The sequence below is a fragment of the Phyllobates terribilis genome, unplaced genomic scaffold (assembly GCF_046119375.1).
Source record: "Phyllobates terribilis strain yellow unplaced genomic scaffold, ASM4611937v1 Scaffold_2__4_contigs__length_985480577, whole genome shotgun sequence".
Taxonomy (NCBI): Eukaryota; Metazoa; Chordata; class Amphibia; order Anura; family Dendrobatidae; genus Phyllobates; species Phyllobates terribilis.
In genome coordinates, this window is record NW_027362762.1 from 760,665,223 (window position 1) to 760,686,914 (window position 21,692).

A 21,692-nucleotide genomic window follows, 5' to 3' on the forward strand; every position below is an offset into this window, starting at 1 on the left:
CATTAAAGAATTGTGTGTTTATTTCAATTAACCCCTTCCCGACCCGTGTCACACCGTTTGTGACATGGAAAACAGTTCGTTCCCGACCCATGTCACAGCGTCTGTGACATGGAGGGAAAGAGCCCCTGCAGCGCCTGCGAGCGGGGTTGCTCAGGTGTCACAGTTGCTACTGCAACTGGACATCCTGAAGTCGACCCCCCGGGGGGTGGATTAACCCCCCCGTGCCTGGGACCCCTCCGATTGGCTGTTTCATTTTCACTTTTAATGAAACTGCCAATCGGTATGAATTAAATATTTCACCAATGAAAATTGGTGTAATATTTAAATCTGGGCATGGCCTGATGCTTACAGCATCAGCCATTGGCTGGGGGGAGTGTCACCTCTGTCCCCCCCCTCCCCCCAGATCTGATTGGGGGGCTAGCGTCACATGGATACTAGCCCCAATCAGATGTGGAGGGAGTTTTTAATGATGGCCGCAACTGCCCGTCCATGGATCGGGTGCCGGCCGTTGTGGACCCTCTGCTGCTGCCTCCTGTGGACCCTCTGCTGCTGCCCCCCCCGTGGACCCTCTGCAGCTGCCCCCCCGTGGATCTCTTCTGCCGCCGCTGATCGCCTGCTGCCGCCGCTGATCTGCATCAGGTAGTATTGCCCCCGCTCCCCCCCGACCCCCCCTCCACTCCACCCTGCCCCCCCCTCCAACCCCGACCCCCCTTCCACTTTTATACCTGCACCCCGACCTCCGCTCCCTCTGCTCCCTCTCCCACGTCTTCATCCACCGGCTGCTGCTCTCCTTCTGACAGCCGGTGGACTGTGATCACAGCAGCAGGAGGCTCAGTGTAAATGCCCTGCTCCTGTGATCAAACCCACCATCTCCCAGTCCCAGTGATATCACCCCCCACCTCCCAATAATCACCCCTCCCCCCAGTGTTCACCCCCCCTGTCCCCAGTGTTAACCCCCCCTGTCCCCAGTGTTCACCCCCCCAGTGTTCACCCCCCCTGTCCCCAGTGTTCACCCCCCCTGTCCCCAATGTTCACCCCACCTGTCTCCAGTGTTCACTCCCCATCCCCAGTGTGCACCCCCCCATCCCAGTGATCATCCCCCCCCCGCAAACCCAGTGATCACCCCCCTGCTGCTGGCTCCTGCTCCCCTTTCTGCCCCAGTAATCACCCCCCTTGCTGCTGCCGGCTCCTGCCCCAGTGATCACCCCCCTTGCTGCTGCCGGCTCCTGCCCCAGTGATCACCCCCCTTGCTGCTGCCGGCTCCTGCCCCAGTGATCACCCCCCTTGCTGCAGCTGCTGGCTCCTCCATCTCTTCAGCCCCCCCCTACGCCTGACAGCCCCGTACGCCTGACAGCCCCCACACGTGACTGCAGAAGGTTACACCAAGCACACACACACACACACGTACACTCACACTATAATAAAGTTTCGATTTTTTTTTTTTTTTTTTTTTTACACACGCACACAGCACACAAAATGTCCCGCCCGTCCCACTCATCCCAGTCTAGGGCGTACTCAGCTTAGGAGACTATGTCAGGTTGGTGTGTGTGTTGTAGTGTGTGTGTGTGTGTGTGGTGTATACACTACAATATACCACACCGCACACCAACCTGACATACACTACACAATGGTGTCCACTAACAAATTGGAACCATGTTGCGTTTGGAGAGTCCCTGTGTGCCCAAACATTGGAGCTCCCCAACAAGTGACCCCATTTTGGAAACTAGACCCCCCAAGGCACCTATCTAGATGCATAGTGAGCACTTGAAACCCCCAGGTGCTTCACAAATTGATTCATAAAAATGAAAAAGTGGAAAAAAAAACACTTTTTTATTTTTACGGATTAATTTGTGAAGGACCTGGGGGTTCCAAGTGCTCACTATGCATCTAGATAGGTGCCTTGGGGGGTCTAGTTTCCAAAATGGGGTCACTTGTGGGGGAGCTCCAATGTTTGGCCACACAGCGGCTCTCCAAACGCAACATGGTGTCTTCTAACAATTTGAGCCGACAATTTGTTAGCGGACACCATGTTGCTTTTGGAGAGCCGCTGTGTGCCCAAACATTGGAGCTCCCCAACAAGTGACCCCATTTTGGAAACTAGACCCCCCAAGGCACCTATCTAGATGCATAGTGAGCACTTGGAACCCCCAGGTGCTTCACAAATTGATTCATAAAAATGAAAAAGTGGAAAAAAAAACACTTTTTTATTTTTACGGATTAATTTGTGAAGGACCTGGGGGTTCCAAGTGCTCACTATGCATTTAGATAGGTGCCTTGGGGGGTCTAGTTTCCAAAATGGGGTCACTTGTGGGGGAGCTCCAATGTTTGGCCACACAGCGGCTCTCCAAACGCGACATGGTGTCCGTTAACAAATTGAATGGAAAATCGGCTCAAATTGTTAGCGGACACCATGTTGCGTTTGGAGAGCCCCTAATGTACCTAAACAGTGGAGCTCCCCCACAAGTGACCCCATTTTGGAAACTAGACCCCCCAAGGCACCTATCTAGATGCATAGTGAGCACTTGGAACCCCCAGGTGCTTCACAAAATGATCTGTGAAAACAAAAAAGTACTTTTTTTTTTCACAAAAATTTTCTTTTAGCCTAAATTTTTTAATTTTCACATGGGTAACAGGATAAAATGCATCCTAAAATGTATTGGTCAATTTCTCCTGAGTACACTGATACCTCATATGTGGTCATAAACCACTGTTTGGGCACATGGCAGGGCTCAGAAGAGAAGGAGCACAATTTGACTTTTGGAGCTAATTTTCCATTCAAAAAGTAAAATGGCGCTCCTTCCCTTCTGAGCCCTGCCGTGTGCCCAAACAGTGGTTTATGACCACATATGAGGTATCAGTGTACTAAGGAGAAATTGACCAACAAATTTTAGGGTGCATTTTATCCTGTTACCCATGTGAAAATTAAAAAATTTAGGCTAAAAGAAAATTTTTGTTAGAAAAATAAAAATGTTCATTTTTTCTTCCATGTGGCTTTAGTTCCTGTGATGCACCTGAAGGGTTAATAATCTTCTTGAATGTAGTTTTGAGTAGCTTGAGGGGTGCAGTTTTTGGAATGGTGTCACTTTTGGGTGTTTTCTGTCATAAAGACCCCTCAAAGGGACTTCAAATGTGATGTGGTCACTAAAAAAATGGTTTTGTAAATTTTGCTGGAAAAAAGATAAATTGCTGATGAACTTTGAACCCTTCAAACTTCCTACCAACATTTTTTTTTTTCCAAAATTGTGCTGATGTAAAGTAGACATGTGGGAAATGTTATTTATTAACTATTTTATGTCACATCACTCTCTGGTTTAGTAGAAAAAAAATTCAAAATTTGAAAATTGCAAAATTTTCAAATTTTTTCCCAGATTTTTGATTTTTTCACAAATAAACGCAAATATTATCGACCTAAATTTAATAATAACATGAAGCCCAATATGTCACGAAAAAACAGTCTCAGAATCGCTAGGATCCGTTGAAGTGTTCCAGAGTTTTTACTTCGTAAAGGGACACTGGTCAGAATTTACAAAAATGCCAAGGTCTTTAGGGTCAAAATAGGCTGGGTCCTGAAGGGGTTAAAGGACTTTATTCTGGGTGTTTGTGTTTGTGGGGGTGTCTTATAGACGCCTCTCCATTACTAACCTGGGCTTGATGTCAGCTGGAATTATAAGTTGACATCAACCCCAGCCCTATTACCCCACTGCCACCGCTACAGGGCAGTGGGAAGAGCGAGGCTAAGTGCCAGAATTGGCGCATTCTATGGATGCGCCATTTCTGGGGCGGCTGACGGCTGGTGTTTTTAGCCTGGGAGGGGGCCAATATTCATGGCACCCTTCCTGGGCTATTAATATCAGCCCCCAGCTGTCTGCCTAGCCTTTGCTAGCTATTAAAATAGGGGGGACCCCACGTCATTTTTTTGGGGGGGTCCCCCATTTTAATAGCTAGTAAAGGCTAGGTATTCAGCTGGGGGCTGATATTAGTAGCCTGGGAAGCTCCGTGGGTATTACCCCCTTCCCAGGCTTCAAACATCTGCCCCAGCCGTCTGCTTAACCTCCGCTAGAGATTAAAATTACGGGGAACCCCTCGCCAATTTTTTTTTTAATAAATCCTTTATTTTAACACTAAATGACAAGTACAGTAGCCAACACTGTCACTGTACTTCTTATATATGTGACTGACATGTTTCTATGTATCTAATCTATGTTTGATGCTCTATTCTTTCTGTTGTAAATTGTCGGGTACCGTTGCTGAATTGCCGGCCGGCTTTTTTAAAGAGACGGTGCATGAAAACACTATTATTTTTTTTAATAAATCCTTTACACTAAATGACAAGTACAGTAGCCAACACTGTCACTGTACTTCTTATATATGTGACTGACATGTTTCTATCTATCTAATCTATGTGTGAAGCTCTATTCTTTCTGTTCTAAATTGTCGGGTACAGGTGTATGACGCTGATGAATTGCCGGCTTTTCATGTTTCACTGTGAGCACTGTTCCCATTGATTTGGGCAACCACCTCCCCCAATACATTCTACATTATTGTTAGTTGTTTTCCTTCATGTAGAATTAACCTACAAGGAAAGAAAGGGTTTATTTTCATTCCGATATTTGTGTCCCATTGACTTGCATTGGTTTCCGGTATCGGAATCGGCGATATCCGATACTTTTTGGGTATCGGCCCGATCCAATCCGATCCGATATTTCCTGATATCGGAAGGTATCGCTCAATGCCACTTATCAACAGTGCAAAGCTCAAATTCAGTGGCGTCTTTAGAATGATCATTCTTGTACAAATGTTAATAAAGGCCGACTGAATTGCTAAGGATTTGATTTTATACACCTTTGGCAATGGGATTGACTTAATAATTAAGATTTGTGTCCAAATACTTTTGCCATAGAGTATATGTGATATTTTTTAAATACTAACCAAGAATACTAATTAGCTAGATGTAGGAAATTATTATTACCGTAGATCTTAGTGAGTTATTCAAAGAACATTCTGTGAAAGAATTTCAAGAAGTAAATATAATTTAACAAATGAAAGATAACATTTCAGAGGACAATTAGGTTTCATTTTGAAAATAAATATTTCCATAGTGAAAATAAACAGACAAAATATAAAATACATAGAAATAACAAAAAGAGGTATATTAAGCTACTGTAACTGGCCTGCTCACTGTGAGGATAAGTTTATATGAACGTATAAAAAAAATCATCTGATTTTCATCCAGAAAAAGCGGATGATTTTTCATCTGTATTGTCATCCGTACGATATCCGTATTAAATCTTTATCACATCCATATGGTATTCATTTTATACATCAGCAACGAATAAAATTTACAATACAAAAGACAATTTCCTATGTTAATAATGGCAATGTATCTGTAAAAATCTGTAAAAATTGGATGTAATACAGTTTCTCTGTATGAGGTCCATATTTTGTGTGCACTTAGGACATCTGCCTGTAGGATCAACACTCCTAAGCAGTCTATATGGGCATGTAGGTCACAAGAAGTTGAAAAAATTATACATTGATATCTGCAAACTGATGTTTTATTCCCCAGAAAGCCATGTTTTTCTAATATGTAAATGAGCTGTTTATATACAGTACAGACCAAAGGTTTGGACACACCTTCTCATTTAAAGATTTTTCTGTATTTTCATGACCATGAAAATTGTACATTCACAATGAAGGCATCAAAACTATGAATTAACACATGTGGCATTATATACTTAACAAAAAAGTGTGAAACAACTGAAAATATGTCTTATATTCTAGGTTCTTCAAAGTAGCCACCTTTTGATTGATGACTGCTTTGCACACTCTTGGCATTCTCTTGATGAGCTTCAAGAAGTAGTCACCGGAAATGGTCTTCCAACAATCTTGAAGGAATTCCCAGAGATGCTTAGCACTTGTTAGCGCTTTTGCCTTCACTCTGCAGTCCAGCTCAACCCAAACCATCTCGATTGGGTTCAGGTCTGGTGACTGTGGAGGCCAGGTCATCTGGCGTAGCATCCCATCACTCTCCCTCTTGGTCAAATAGCCCTTACACAGCCTGGAGGTGTGTTTGGGGTCATTGTCCTGTTGAAAAATAAATGATGGTCCAAATAAACGCAAACCGGATGGAATAGCATGCCGCTGCAAGATGCTGTGGTAGCCATGCTGGTTCAGTATGCCTTCAATTTTGAATAAATCCCCAACAGTGTCACCAGCAAAGCACCCCCACACCATCACACCTCCTCCTCCATGCTTCACGGTGGGAACCAGGCATGTAGAGTCCATCCATTCACCTTTTCTGCGTCGCACAAAGACACGGTGTTTGGAACCAAAGATCTCAAATTTGGACTCATCAGACCAAAGCACAGATTTCCACTGGTCTAATGTCCATTCCTTGTGTTCTTTAGCCCAAACAAGTCTCTTCTGCTTGTTGCCTGTCCTTAGCAGTGGTTTCCTAGCAGCTATTTTACCATGAAGACCTGCTGCACAAAGTCTCCTCTTAACAGTTGTTGAAGAGATGTGTCTGCTGCTTGAACTCTGTATGGCATTGACCTCGTCTCTAATCTGAGCTGCTGCTAACCTGCGATTTCTGAGGCTGGTGACTCGGATAAACTTATCCTCAGAAGCAGAGGTGACTCTTGGTCTTCCTTTCCTGGGGCGGTCCTCATGTGAGCCAGTTTCTTTGTAGCGCTTGATGGTTTTTGCAACTGCACTTGGAGACACTTTCAAAGTTTTCCCAATTTTTCGCACTGACTGACCTTCATTTCTTAAAGCAATGATGGCCACTCGTTTTTCTTTACTTAGCTGATTGTTTTTTTGCCATCATACAAATTCGAACAGTCTGTTCAGTAGGACCATCAGCTGTGTATCCACCAAACTTCTGTACAACACAACTGATGGTCCCAACCCCATTTATAAGGCAAGAAATCCCACTTATTAAACCTGACAGGGCACACCTGTGAAGTGAAAACCATTTCCGGTGACTACCTCTTGAAGCTCATCAAGAGAATGCCAAGAGTGTGCAAAGTTGTCATCAAAGCAAAAGGTGGCTACTTTGAAGAACCTAGAATATAAGACATATTTTCAGTTGTTTCACACTTTTTTGTTAACTATATAATTCCACATGTGTTAATTCATAGTTTTGATGCCTTCAATGTGAATGTACAATTTTCATAGTCATGAAAATACAGAAAAATCTTTAAATGAGAAGGTGTGTCCAAACTTTTGGTCTATACTGTATATGGGCGGGACACAGATCTCCTTTAGAATCTGCCTCCAGAGCTTATTTTAAATGAAAGTGGGCATTACCAGTGTGGGACGACTTATAGATCAGGGCAACAGACTGTCCATCATTTCATGTCTCACGCAGGAAATGCCTCCTTTCATTTAACCCTTTCATGACTTTTAACATACATATACATCATGGTCGGGAAGGGATTCTCGACCCATGATGTATAGGTATGTCATGTCGATTGTGCGAGGCACAGGAGCTGTGCCCGCATGATCACCACCAGGAGCTCAGCTTAAATGATAGCCGAATTCCTGCTGTCACAGTCAGCCTGCACCGCTCCCGGCTGTTTAACCACCTAAATGTCATGAACAATAGCTATCACAGCATTTAGGAGGCTAGGAGAGGGAAAGCCCCATCCCACACGATTGGCACCATTGCGACGAAATCGCGAGGGCCAAATAATAATCATGGCAACCAGCAGTCACATGATGATCTCTGGGTCTGCCAGCTATGGTGGCCTGTTAGACCATGACAGGAGCATAGTCTAAAAGACGTGCTGTCAGTGTAACACTGACAGGTATAATGTATTGCAGTGCTGGTTCCCTCCAGAGTCTCGCCGTGTGGCTAAGCAGTACTGTATAGTCACATATGGGGTATTGACACATTCAGCAGAAATTGTGGGTCAAGTTTTGGTGCCATTTTTCCCCATTTCCCCATGTGAAAATGTAAAATCTTGGACTAAAACTAAATTTTTGTAATAAAAATGTAATTTTGTAATAAAAATGTAATTTTTCTTCACTGCCCAATGGTATAAAATTCTGAGACACACTCAGGCTGCGTGCCCACTATGCGTTTTTCAAGCGTTTTTGCCGTGGAATTTCCGCAACAAAAACGCTTGGTAATACGTGAACCATGGTCCCCAAAGATAATCCGCATGTGCTGTGCACATGCTGCGGAAATTTCCGCTGCGGATTATCATTGCGGAAAAATACGCAGCATGTCCATTAATTTTGCGGACACGCAGTGTAATTGCCACCATTGACTTGCATTGAATCATTTAATATCCGCATGACTACATATGAACATGTGGATATTAAGTGATTCAATGTGCGGATGGTACACAGGTCTGGAGAAGAGGAGACTCTCATCCAGACCCGGGTACCATAGTACCTGTAAAAAAAAGAATTTAAAATAAAAAATAAAGATTATACTGTACTTACCTTCTGATGCCCCCCGGTCTCCTCAGCAATGCGTCTGGTGTGTTGGGCGGCTTGCGATGGTTTAAAAGGACCTTCCATGACGTCATTTAGTCATGTGACAGGTCACGCGACCGCTGACGTCGGCGGTCGCGTGACCTGTCACATGACTAAATGATGTCATGAAAGGTCCTTTCACACCACCATGAGCAGTACAAGAGACCGGACGCAGGAGAGGAAAGACCGGGGGCCATCGGAAGCTAAGTATAATCTTATTTTTTACCATTCTTCTTATTTTTTTTAACTATTACTTGATCACACTATATAAATCCATGCCGGTTGCATGGATTTATATAGTGTGACCAAGTTGTCAAGCACTTTTCCAAGTGATGCTAAAATCGCTTGGAAAAGCGCTTGATAACCCACATGCAGAAACGCTTGACAAACTCTTCTACATGTAAAATCTGCATGCGTTTTTCCTGTCAGGGAGATGCGGAAAAAATATGCAGCATTTCTGCATCGTGGGCACTTAGCCTCATGGTGTCAATATGATCACTGCACCCTTAGATAAATTCTTTCAGAGGTGTATTTTGTAAAATGGGGTCACTTATGATGTTCTCCTCTTGTGGGTCATAGCACCCGCAAACCATAACAGTAAAATCTGCACTATAATATGGCGTTCCTTCCCTTCTGAGCTTTGCACTGTGCCTGAAAAGTATTTTCCGATGTAGGGTGTTGACGCACTCAGGAGAAATTGCACAAAAAACAGTACAGTCCATTTTTTTCCTATTAGCCCTTATAAAAATTAAAAACTTGTGGCTAAATCAACACTTTAGGGGTAAGAATGTAATTATATTTTCTTCACTGCCCAATGGTATAAAATTCTGTGAGGCACATGTGGTGGTAACAAGCTCACTGTTCCCCTAGATGAATTCATTGGGGGTGTAGTTTGTAAAATAAGGTCACTTATGGGGGGTTTCTGCAGTTCTGGCACCTCAGGGGCTCTGCCAATGTGACTTGGCACCCTCAAACCAGTCCAACAAAATCTGAACTCCAATATGGCGCTGCTTCCCTTCTGAGCTTTGCACTGTGCCTCAAAAGTAGTTTTAGATCACATATGTGGTACTGGTGTACTCAGGAGAAATTGCACAATAAATTGTACTGTTCATTTTCTCCTATTATCCCTTTTGAAAATTAAAACATTTACTCAGCCCAATGTTATGCAATTCTATGAATGGCCTGCATATTATATTATATTGATCTTCTACTTCCTAGTTATGTCATTTTGCCTCACAGGACAGTCTTTATTCTCATATGCCAGGGAGAGTACTTGCTGGGATGTGTATGGTCCTGTAGAAATGTCTGTGTATTTGGGTAATTTAGACCATGGTTTAGGTACAGCTCATCCCAGTTTTGAAGATAAAAATTTGAAAAGAGCAGTTAGTCCAAAAATATATAAAATAAAGGTATTTCCTATTTTGCTTCTCACCTCGGATAATTGCTGTTACTGAACGTACTTTCTAATGATGCTTCATACTTTATAAATATTAAATTGGCTCCTAATATTCAGGAAACAAGGATATTATTCAGTAGCTAATATTACATTTACATGAATATGGGAAACATTCACACAATCATTATTTCTCCTTATTAATTAAAAAAAATATTACTTGCTATGTTCCATGTTCTTTTTAAGAAGCACTCCTCCCATCAAAATTTCTATCCTCTTAATATATTACATTCATATTTTATGGCTCTGTGTACTTACAATTGCTCATTGTCTTTCTACCTAGTTAATTCTTCTCTTTTCCATTAGGTCTATGACAACATGTGATTAAAAACTGACTAGCTGAATCCTTCTAAGCTCAATGTAGAAACAGGAGGTCAATTTTCCCTGTATGAGTCATGAGACATTGAAAAAGTCCCTTGCAGAGGGGAGGAGGGAGCAGCTGGGTCAGGAGTTGAAGAGGGGAATGGTTTACATAGAGAAAAGAGACTTCCTGTTTCTACATAGAGCAGAGAAAATACAAGAATTAGTTGGGTAGAAAGGCAAAATTAGCAATTGTAAGTACACAGTGCTATATAATATGATGACTGCAATATATTAAGAGGATAAAAACTGTGATGGGAGTGATTCTTTAAAGGGAATCAGAAAATGAGGTATTGTTTAAATGTGATTTTTGATATGTCAAAATTGTGTCAAATTAAGAATATCACATTACTCATTAATTACACATTTGCAGCGTTCATACTTTTGCACTTTTTCAGGCTCGTATACACCAGGTAACCATTCTCACATTTGATAAACTTGTTCAACTCACCTCATATATGGCTCCTGGCAAAATGATATTGGCCTATGGGTTTCGATTAAGGACAATTCAGACATATCAGTTTGAAACGTGTAGGACATTTTGTCAGGATGTCCTATTGTTAAGTTGTGTGGTTAGTTTTAACTATAAATGGATTGAATAAAGCTATGTTTTAATCACTTTTTTTTTAATTTGAGTGCTGGACTAGTCACAAATTGTTCTTTTGGGAACTTTGTTCATACATTGGGCATTTGGAAAACATCTTTATTGCTGTATGGGATAGAGTAATCAGCAGCATAATTCTACACAGAGCTATCCATAAAAAAAAATCCTATAACGCACACTGATCCATTAAAGGTTTTTGATGAATTTGCTTTGCCACTTTTTGCTAGCAAGTAGAAGTCTCCCAGAACCTCTGCAATTTATTTTTTTGGGGGGTGGGGCAAGCAATTCAATGTATAAAGTGACTAAATTGTTTATAGTCACTTTATGACTAAGTCACTCAGAAGTGTACTGTCCTATGTCATGTTAAGGCATGGCTAGCATTTTTCGTTGAGGTGACAGACCCTAATGGTGGTCCATAGCTTGCTGGCAGGATGTAAGGTCAACAACAAAGAATTTCTTGCAGTTGCACTACTACATTTTTGGGTTGTTTCTGCTGCCGATGGGGTTTCATGACAATTGATTTCTACATCATTGCTACATGACTACACTGCTAGACTTGAATGCATCCTTAAAAATCCAGATTTACACAAACAAAATGACTGAAACAATATTTATACATGTATATGTAAGGGGGAAGACCGGGGTGTAAGTACTTTCAGAACAAGGGATCCGGAACTACCGGGGCCATACCTCTGGTTGCAGGGGGAAGACAGACTGCGAGCACAGGAGTCAGGTGACTGGGAAGCTGGGGGCATGTCCAGAGTGAGAGCTGGGAGGTCAGGTGACCGGGAAACTGGTGGCATGGCTAGAGAGAGGGGGAGATGAGGACTTTTGCGCGGAAAAGTGGTAAGAGATTCCCGCTCAGGAGAGCAGTGTGAGAGGGTCCAGGCTCCTGGCTCCAGTACTTGGAGCAAGATCTGAGTGCAGCGGACCGGAGGAGTCAAGCCGACTAGAGGGAGAAGAGACGCAGGGTCTGTAGAGCTGAGCACATGAGGTGCCGTGTTATGGACTAGGGGCTCAGCGGGTAAAACCGGAGACCGCCCGCTGCCGCCAGAAGACGGAGCATTGTTTGGGCGGGGAAGCCTGAAGAAAGCAACACCGGCATCAGCTGGCAACTGCCTTGTGGAGGATAAGAGTCAGCTAAGTGTAAAAACTGTTTATTACAACCGGTTCGACCCTGCTACATCTAGTTAAATTGTGAACTGTCAGTTATAGACTTTTACCTGCTACTTCCCTTGTTTTCCCCCATATTTTCCCCTGTTACTCCCTGCATGGAGATTGACCCTGTTATCATAAATCTCCCCTGTTTATTAACCCTGTATTGGCTGCTCTGTGTTTTTGTGTCACTGCATCTAAAGTACCCGTGTTACATATACATGCAAAAATATTGCAGAGAAACTGCTTTTCACTAGACAATTTAGATATAGAAATTGATGTGCTCATTGGAGATCCTGAAGTGTTCTGGTTCTAGCATAAAAGAAAAACATAGAAAAAATACTGGGCTATGGCAGTAGTAATATGTCAATACAAAATAGGGGAGATTAATGTCAATCACACATTAATTAAACTGACATATATCTGCCCATTCAGAAGAATTACACAATACCTACAAAAAAGACTCAAACTAGAAGGTCATATAGAGACATATAGATGTTCAATAAAAAACCTTTATTAATACAACCATGGTTATGGAATGGCACTGCATAGAGGAGTGCACACACACAATTACAGAAAATTACTAAAAACCAGACTTAGGCCATAGCATATAAAGACCAATGACTCTAAAATAAATCAAGTGTAGTACTGAATCATATATAGGAGATAAATTTACATAATGGTACAAAAAAGCTCTATGTGAACATGTCATAATATATAGTGACCATCATTCCCAAATGCTCAAAATATTGCTCCCCACAGACACAGTAAATAAATATAATTATACCCCAAGAAAAATTAGTTTGATGCACTAATAATCAATACGATACAAGATCAATTATGCCCTATGTCAGGTAATAGGTAAGGGGGTTCCTTGTATAAATATGTAAAGGGGCTTAAGAACACATCGGAATCAAATAATTGTGGCCAAGTATGTGAAAAGCCTGGGTCACACTAGCCACATGAGAGCATGCTGGATTCACAGCACATCTGTGTAGAGACAGAATTCACACTAGTGGTATCCACCCAGAAAGCACCAGATTCACAATATATCAATAGCCATATACAAAAAAATATGGATCATCAATGTTCTGAACGGGAGAGGGAACTAAATCACTAACAAATAACTCTGGAGATGGCTTATTTCTTTTGAATACACATACAATATTGTTTAAAAACAGGCAGGGAAATGTTTTACTTCACAAAATGAATCCTCTGTGATCCCGTGCTGTAATGTCTGTATACTCTTTTGCTTCCTCCCCTGCCCAGGATATGTGGCATGCTCTGTACATGGTCAGACACAGACAATTTTTAAAATGAACTTTTTTTCATGGGAAAACCCCTTTAAGCATCAAATTGTCTGTGCCATCCCTGGCCATTATTGCACTTTTATAACTGGGTATTTGTACACCTTATTTTTGATAAATTTAATAAAATGTACATTTGTAGCAAGCGTAATGGAAATAATCCATTGTATGTAGATTATTGTAATTATGATGCAATATGTGGATTACGGTAGATTTGCAGGATGTTCTGTTCATTTTCAACATGCTAGCCAAAAAAAAAACCCCTCTTACAGGAAGTATGTTGGAACACATTGATATGATTACAATATTCCCAAACTACTGGCTAAAATAATTTCAATAATTACTTTCAGTTATTTAAAACCCCAAATATCATGTTTTCCTTTTTCTATGTAAGAGTTGGCTTCCATGCATTTTTAAAAACCTCAGAGCAAGTAGATTTCATTCACACAGCATTTATTTGCATTTAATTTAGGATAACTGCTTATTACTGAACAGTAGCTTTTTATTCATGGAGATAGTTTCTATCTATCTATACACTGTGTTCCAAATTATTATGCAAAAAGTGTTTAGGAGTGATAAGGGAAGAATTTTTTGTTTGTCAGTTAAACTCATTGATGGTGATGTGTGTCAGGGATCTTTATATCACTGACTGTAAGCAATTGCAGACACCTGTGCTAATTAGTTTGGCAGGTGTGTCCAATGAAAGGCAAGACTACTTAAGAAGGCTGTCCCACATTATTAAGCAGCCTACATTTTCTGCCAAAATGGGAAAGAAAAAAGATGTGTCGGCTGCTGAGAAGCAACAAATTGTGGAGTGTTTAGGTCAAGGCATGACTACAATCAACATTGCCAAGACACTTCATTGTGATCATCGCACAATCAAGAAGTATGTAGCTGATTCACAGTACACACGTGTGCGTGCTGATAAGAAAAAATTTACGTCAGGTTAAAAGAGCAGCGGCAAAAAAGCCTTGTCATAGCAGCAGACAAGTTTTTGAAGCTGCTGGTGCCTCCAACGTCCCCCGAACAACAAGATGCAGGGTCCTTCAGAGGTTTGCAGCTGTGCGTAAGCAAGCCATCCTGTCGACCTCCTCTATCCACTGCACACAAGCAGAAACGGCTCCAGTGGGCCAAACAATACATGAAGACTGACTTCAAAACTGTTTTGTTCACCGATGAGTGCCGTGCAACGCTCGATGGTCCAGATGGATGGAGTGGAGGATGGCTGGTTGATGGGCACCCCATGCAAACATGGCTACAGCGCCAACAAGGAGGAGGTGGAGTAATGTTTTGGGCTGGAATCATTGGGAGAGAGATTGTCGGCCCCTTTAAGATCCCTGAAGGGGTAAAGATGAACTCCATAATGTATGTTGAGTTTCTCAAACAGCACTTCCTGCCATGGTTCAAGAAGAAGAACCGTGCATTCCGCAGCAAGATCATTTTCATGCATGATAAAGCACTGTCTCATGCTGCACATAACACATCTGCATCTCTGGCTGCTATGGGCATAAAAGGGGACAAACTTATATTGTGGCCCCCATGCTCCCCTGACCTCAACCCCATTGAGAACCTCTGGAGCATCATCAAAAGGAGTGTCTATGATGGCGGGAGGCAGTTCACATCTAAGCAACAGCTCTGGGAGGGTATTCTGTCCTCATGCAAAACAATTGAAGCAGAAACCATCCAAAACCTGACAAATTCAATGGACGAGAGAGTTCAGAAGCTCCTTTCGAACAAGGGGTCCTATGTGCAAATGTAACATCACCTAGAATAAAGTTTTGAGTTGAAAACTGTTTGATTTCAGTTTGTAATAACCTGCTAATGCTTATAATTTCAAAAATGACCATTTTTTTGTTCTTTATTAAAATGAAAAGGTTGAAAACTCTGCTGTGCATAATAATTTGGAACATGCATTTTGAGTGCAGTTTGAGTGTTTTATTTTTTTAAAAATATACTGTTATCATAGGCAGTTTGTACAAAAACCTTTCAATTGTACTCTAATAGTTATTTGACTGGAAAATTACAATGACTGCAATTCATATAGGTAATTTGTGAATATCTGAGAAAATATTATTTGCATAATAATTTGGAACACAGTGTAATCAGTTTTTTTCATTGCATTACATGGTAGAGATTCGGTGTTATCTCATGAAGATAACCCTTGTCCTTATACTCTGTCGGTTGGATCTCTCACTCAGAATTGTCATCTATGAGCCCAAATAAAGTGTCTCCTATGGTCTCCTCACCTGTCAGGTTTTCTCACCATCTTAATTCCATAAACCTGCAAAGATGAAGTGTGTCTATGTAATAAAATCTTCCTTTATTCCATTTCCATTAAAAATGCAGGGAAGCGGCACCTTTTGCGGACGACGTCCATGCCTGGACCCGTGGAAGCGTGATAGACACGCGAAACAGCCGTCGGCCGCAAAAGGTGCCGCTTCCCTGCATTTTTAATGGAAATGGAATAAAAGAAAATTTTATTACATCGGTGTGCCACCTCGCTTTCTTCATGTATGAATTGTGACTTACTTTGTTTCTGGAGGGAGTTGAACCCGATGGTAAGACTGATTGCTCCAACTGATGAGGTCGAGCTTCTGGAGTCTCTGCACAAGGACTGAGTCGCTGCAGTGCTGGTTGCCTGTGCATTTGTATTTGAAGTTTGTCTATAATGCTGAACAATAAAGTGGTGTGATGCATGTGATACCGTGCGGTTAGCGCTATTTGGACTAATTATATCCGTGATATGTTCATAAATACGAACTTTAAGTCTACGTGAAGTACAGCCCACATACATCTTGTGGCAAAGGGAGCAACCAATAAGATAAACAACATTCTGGGTGTTGCCATTAATATAATCTTTGATATTATATTGATGAGTATTATTATGGTTATGAAAGATTTTGGTAACCAGAGGAGCAGGTTCTGCAGCGATTGCTGCCGCATTTATAAAACCCCTTGCAAGATAACCAAGTTTCAGATTTTTTTGAAGATGAAAAATAATACAATGTTTCCGATTGTGGTTGCTCTCTTTGCCACAATTGAGCATCCAGGTTCCAGAATGGAAAATAAAATAGGATCCTCATATAATATAGGCAGTAGATTTGAAATAACACTTTTTTGCGAGTAAATTGGGGGCTGTATTGGATAGACAAAACTGATTTACTGGTGGCATTCATATTCTTATTTTTGACTTTCCTGTCTATCAAACCATGTCTATTTTTGGTTTGAATACAATTAGATGATTTTTTTTATCAAAACTGCAGTCTAGTAAGTGACACACTGCGGGAATCAAGGTTGCTACCCCTACATCATGCTGTTCTCAGATGGTGTAGCAATACTTGGTGATAGATTCCCTTTGATACTGCATTTCTCTTATAGCGGCTGCTTCAAGGAAAAAGACTTTCCCTTCCAAGATCAACTGATTGGTGGGGGGTGCTGGAAATCTTAATCTGTTAGCACAATTTTAAGACTGTAAGATAGATGAACATAGAAAAGGTGCTTGTTGACAAATATGGTTAATCTTGTAGAGCCCATGTATTAATATACAGGTGCTTCTCACAAAATTAGAATATCATCAAAAAGTTAATTTATTTCAGTTCTTCAATACAAAAAGTGAAACTCATATTATATAGTCATTACAAACAGAGTGATCTATAAAGGTCCCTTAGTCTGTTTCTGTAGGCTCCACAATCATGGTGAAGACTGCTGACTTGACAGATGTCCAGAAGACAGTCATTGACACACTCCACAAGGAGGGTAAGCCACAAAAGGTCATTGCTAATGAAGCTGGTTGTTCAGAGTGCTGTATCTAAGAATATTAATGGAAAGTTGTGTGGAAGGAAAAAGTGTGGTAGAAAAAGGTGCACAAGCAACCGGGATAACCGCAGCCTTGAAAGGATTATTAAGAAAATGCCATTCATAAATTTGGGTGAGATTCACAAGGAGTGGACTGCTGCTGGAGTCATTGCCTCAAGAGCCACCACATACAGATGTATTTAGCACATGAGCTACAAGTGTCGCATTCCTTGTGTCAAGCCACTCATGACCAATAGACAACGCCAGAAGTCCCTTACCTGAGCCAAGGAGAAAAAGACCTGGACTGCTGCTCAGTGGTCCAAGGTGTTTTTTTCAGATGAAAGTAAATTTTGCATTTCATTTGGAAATCAAGGTCCCAGAGTCTGGAGGAAGAGTGGAGAGGCACACAATCCAAGCTGCTTGAGGTCTTGTGTAAAGTTTCCACAATCAGTGATGGTTTGGGGAGCCATGTCATCTGCTGGTGTAGGTCCACTGTGTTTTATCAAGACCAAAGTCAACGCAGCCATCTACCAGGACATTTTAGAGCACTTCATGCTTCCCTCTGCCGACAAGCTTTTTGAAGATGTAAATTTCATTCTCCTGCAGGACTTGACATCTGTCCACACTGCCAAAAGTACCAATACCTGGTTTACAAACAACGGTATCACTGTGCTTGATTGGCCAGCAAACTCAACTGACCTTAACCCCATAGAGAATCTATAGGGTATTGTCAAGAGGAAGATGAGAGACACCAGACCCAACAATGCAGACGAGCAGAAGGCTACTATCAAAGCAACCTGGGTACCACAGCAGTGTCACAGGCTGATCGCCTCCATGCCACGCCGCATTGATGCAGTAATTGATGCAAAAGGAGCCCCGACCAAGTATTGAGTGCATTTACTGAACATACATTTCAGTAGGCCAACATTTTGGATTTTAAAAACATTTTTCAAGCTGTTGTTATAAAGTATTCTAATTTACTGAGATAATGATTTTTGTGTTTTCATTGACTGTAAGCCATAATCATCAACATTAACAGAAATAAACACTTGAAATAGATCACTTGGTGTGTAATGACTCTATATAATATATGAGTTTCACTTTTTGTATTGAAGAACTGAAACAAATTAACTTTTTGATGATATTTTAATTTTGTGAGAAGCACCTGTATAATCTCCAACATTTGAGAAGAGGTGCACATGCCCCCTTTTTCTTGCCAAAAAATGCTAGAAATGACGGGCTGGTCCTGGCACAGATGCTCTCTCTAGTGTTTCCTCATCAACTCTTCAGCAAGTTCCAATTTTTGTTTCTTTTAGTGTCTCTGCCCCAGATACCCCATTTTGCCTCTCTGAATTTCTTCCGGAAAAGCCCTAGTGAAGCATTGGGAGGACAAGCAGATACTCTGACACCCCATGTTCCAGTGCTTCTGAACAGAGTAAGTTCCTAGCATTCAGGTTTACAGCCAGAAACAAAGCTTTTAATATTCATCTGAAAGCAGTCCTAGAGTCTTACATTATACTAAGGTACTCATTGAAGATAAGGAAGTGATATTGAAAACTACTATGACTGCAAGGGGCATTGTTATCCATATACATGGGTTATGGCCAATAGGTTAGAGATGTAAGGGAATGTGGACCTTGCATTGATCAGTTATAGCAGTAAAACCACTGACAGGTTGGAATGAAGAACATTGAACATCTGTAGAAAATGGCGCCTGTCAAGGTGAGGAATATATTAGGCAGCATGTAAACAATCATTACTTGACATTAATGTGTTAGAATCAGGAAAAATTAGCAAATGTAAGGAGTGATCATGTCAAGGACCAAATTAAATGACTAGACACATGAGACTGAGCACCTCCAAAAATAGATGCTGTGGGCTGTTTCCAAAATGGAGTAGGTAGTACAGTACGTACCAAAAGTGCGGGATGTGCTGGAGAAACAAATCTGCTCCATGGAGACCCCACCAACAGAGGGGACATGTACCACAAGACAAATTTAGAGGTGTCAACTACAGTAGGACACTTTGTGGATTACAAATGTAAGCAGGTCAGAGATACTTTGATGGCATGAGGGGGACTATATGCAATATTCGGCAGGTGGTGTTACTTTCATGACTGATTAGTATATATTAAAGCATACCTCCAGCTTCACAAGAAAATGGTTACAGTTCAGTATAATAATTTTTCTAAATCACTCTACTGGTGGTTTTTGCTGATAACGCACAGTTCGGACCGCCTGAAGTCTGTGATGGGGGCTACACGAAACTAAGCAGCATTATTCCCTTGCTGATAGGCTATCATTGAGTGTGGCAGAAAGTGTCAAAGGATTGATGATAGTAGCTAAGAGTAAGAAGCAGGACGCTGCTTAGTTTAATGTAGCCTGCAGCACAGACTTTGGGGGGTCCGTACTGCGAGTTATCAGCCAAAATAATCAATGGAGTGATTTAGAAAACAGATTATATATGCTCCAGAGTCCTGCACTATAATCATGCTTTTGTGAAACTGGAGGTATTCTTTAATATTAATTTGATACAGCACTTTGACAATGTGCCCCACTATACATTTCCTTCACCCCATGTCCTACTATGGTTTAACATTTTGAGCAATTACTTAACTGTCTTATGTTTCTTTCTCGAGTTTCATGAAGTTGGACCAAGGATGTAATGAAGATAAGATCTCAGAAGCAGGAAGATGTTCATTTTTTTCCTCAGTATAGCACTTATGTCACTGCAGTACCGAAAAGATACCTGCTAAGTCTCTGAATTATTCAGTGAGGACAGTGAGAGGACAAGATAAAAGCAGTTGAAGGGAAAGTAAAATCTTTTCAGTTCTAATATATAAGCTTAGTTTTCTTTCCCAAATGGCTGTAAGGAAAAAGAAGAATTCAACTTATAGGAACATTCTAAGCAAAATGTATTTGATATGACACAGGGGTCCAAAGTAAACCAAACTGAAACCCACTGTGTCGTTGATGTTCCCTCGAGCCCTGGACAAGGCATAACATGGCATATCAGTTTTGTCTAGGGCTTTCCAATAAAGAGAGGTTTCAGAAAATATATATTTACTTCTGAAAGAATCAGCATTAAGGCTTAAAAAACAGGCGAGGATATGAAAATAATAATTTTATTATCTTGAAACTTACAGTACCTTATTATGGTTAAAAATGTATAGAATACAAGATTGCAATTGAAAGGTTGCTATCAGCATAACATATGATTACAGTTGTCAGGGGAGACTGTTACTTCTTTGCAGAGACTGACAGATGGCTTAGACAGTCTTATGGGCCAGGTAATGCTCCATAGGAAAATTACATGCAATGTTTCTTCCTTACAAATCTATACAAATTAGCTGTCTTCAGAGATTCAGGTTTGGGTAATATCCTTGGTCATGTTGCATATGGGAGAGGGGCCCACCAACCCCAGCGGCTATTTCAGCTGGATGTGCATCTGAGGATGCGCATCAGGAGGACTTGATTCAACTGGAGGTTTACCATTTACCTGCACCTTGAGCAGCTGAAATTTGTACAATAACCACCATAAGTTGGCATCACAAAGCAATCACAAATTAGGGTTTCATTACTGTAAAGGCTCGAACAGACATGTCAACCTATCATGTTTATTAGGTCTTACGCTGGGTGAACTACCAATATCGCATACTTTGAACGCTGGTATAATCCCTCCACTTACTGTGGGACAAGAGGAACCCATGACAATGTTATCATCTGCTTCAAAGGATCCATTTGGGGCTCATTTGTGGATTCCCTTATTTTGACAAGAAAAAATGTGCTAAATACCTCTCTGTTCTATTTGTCAAAATGATGGACACCTCAAGAGAATTACTAGCACCACTGGTGTCTGGCTTGTGATGGATTGAGCACTGTGTCATGGTTTCTATTTCTTATGGAAGACATGGCACAGATATAAAAACAATTGCAATTTTTAAGAGGAAGCGCACTAAAATAATCCATATTCTATGCACACTATTACCACTATATATCGCTATATGTGAACTTTTGATGAGGTCCATTTATTGAATCAATCTTTATCTAAATAGTTTTGTAAATATTAGCTTCTTGTCTATCAATAAGGCCTCTTTAGGTAATTTGGGGTATTTGCCACATTCTTTCCAGCAATACCATGTCACATGAGGACCTCTGATTAGAGGCGAGTTAATATATTTGATTTTACCTAAATCTGCATTCGCCAAAATACCACTGGCTGCCATTTTTTCTGAACTGTAAATGGCCATCAAAAGGTTAAAAAATTTAAAAAATCCTTATTCTTCACCGCTTTCCTCTCGGGCCCCTCTGCTACTCACTGTCACTCGTCTAGTCCTTTCCACATCTTCTTATCACCCCCACTCTTGCTGAAATCCCTGGCTCTGATGAGACTTGGGAGGGTTCTGCGCATGTGCGCGTAAGGTCATGGTGCATGTTGTGACATCATGATGTCGTGACCTTTCGCACGCTTGCAGGGATTTCAGTGTTAGTGGAGATGGTAATAATTTGCGGAGAGGAGTGCCATTGAGAAGTGG

General features: G+C 41.3%; 1 protein-coding gene across 9 annotated transcripts in view; it reads right to left on the reverse strand.

Annotated features, from left to right (window-relative positions):
* Nucleotides 1-21,692, reverse strand: part of TBL1X (transducin beta like 1 X-linked) — a 440,725-nt gene that overhangs the window by 393,939 nt on the left and 25,094 nt on the right. For 2 of the 9 annotated variants that reach the window (XM_073667332.1, XM_073667329.1), the window contains exon 1: nt 15,893-16,055. The exons of the other annotated variants lie outside the window; for them this stretch is intronic. The gene's annotated coding sequence lies outside the window, so the exon portion shown is untranslated. Of the gene's footprint in view, nt 1-15,892; nt 16,056-21,692 lie in introns of those variants that run through there. 9 annotated transcript variants of the gene reach the window in all.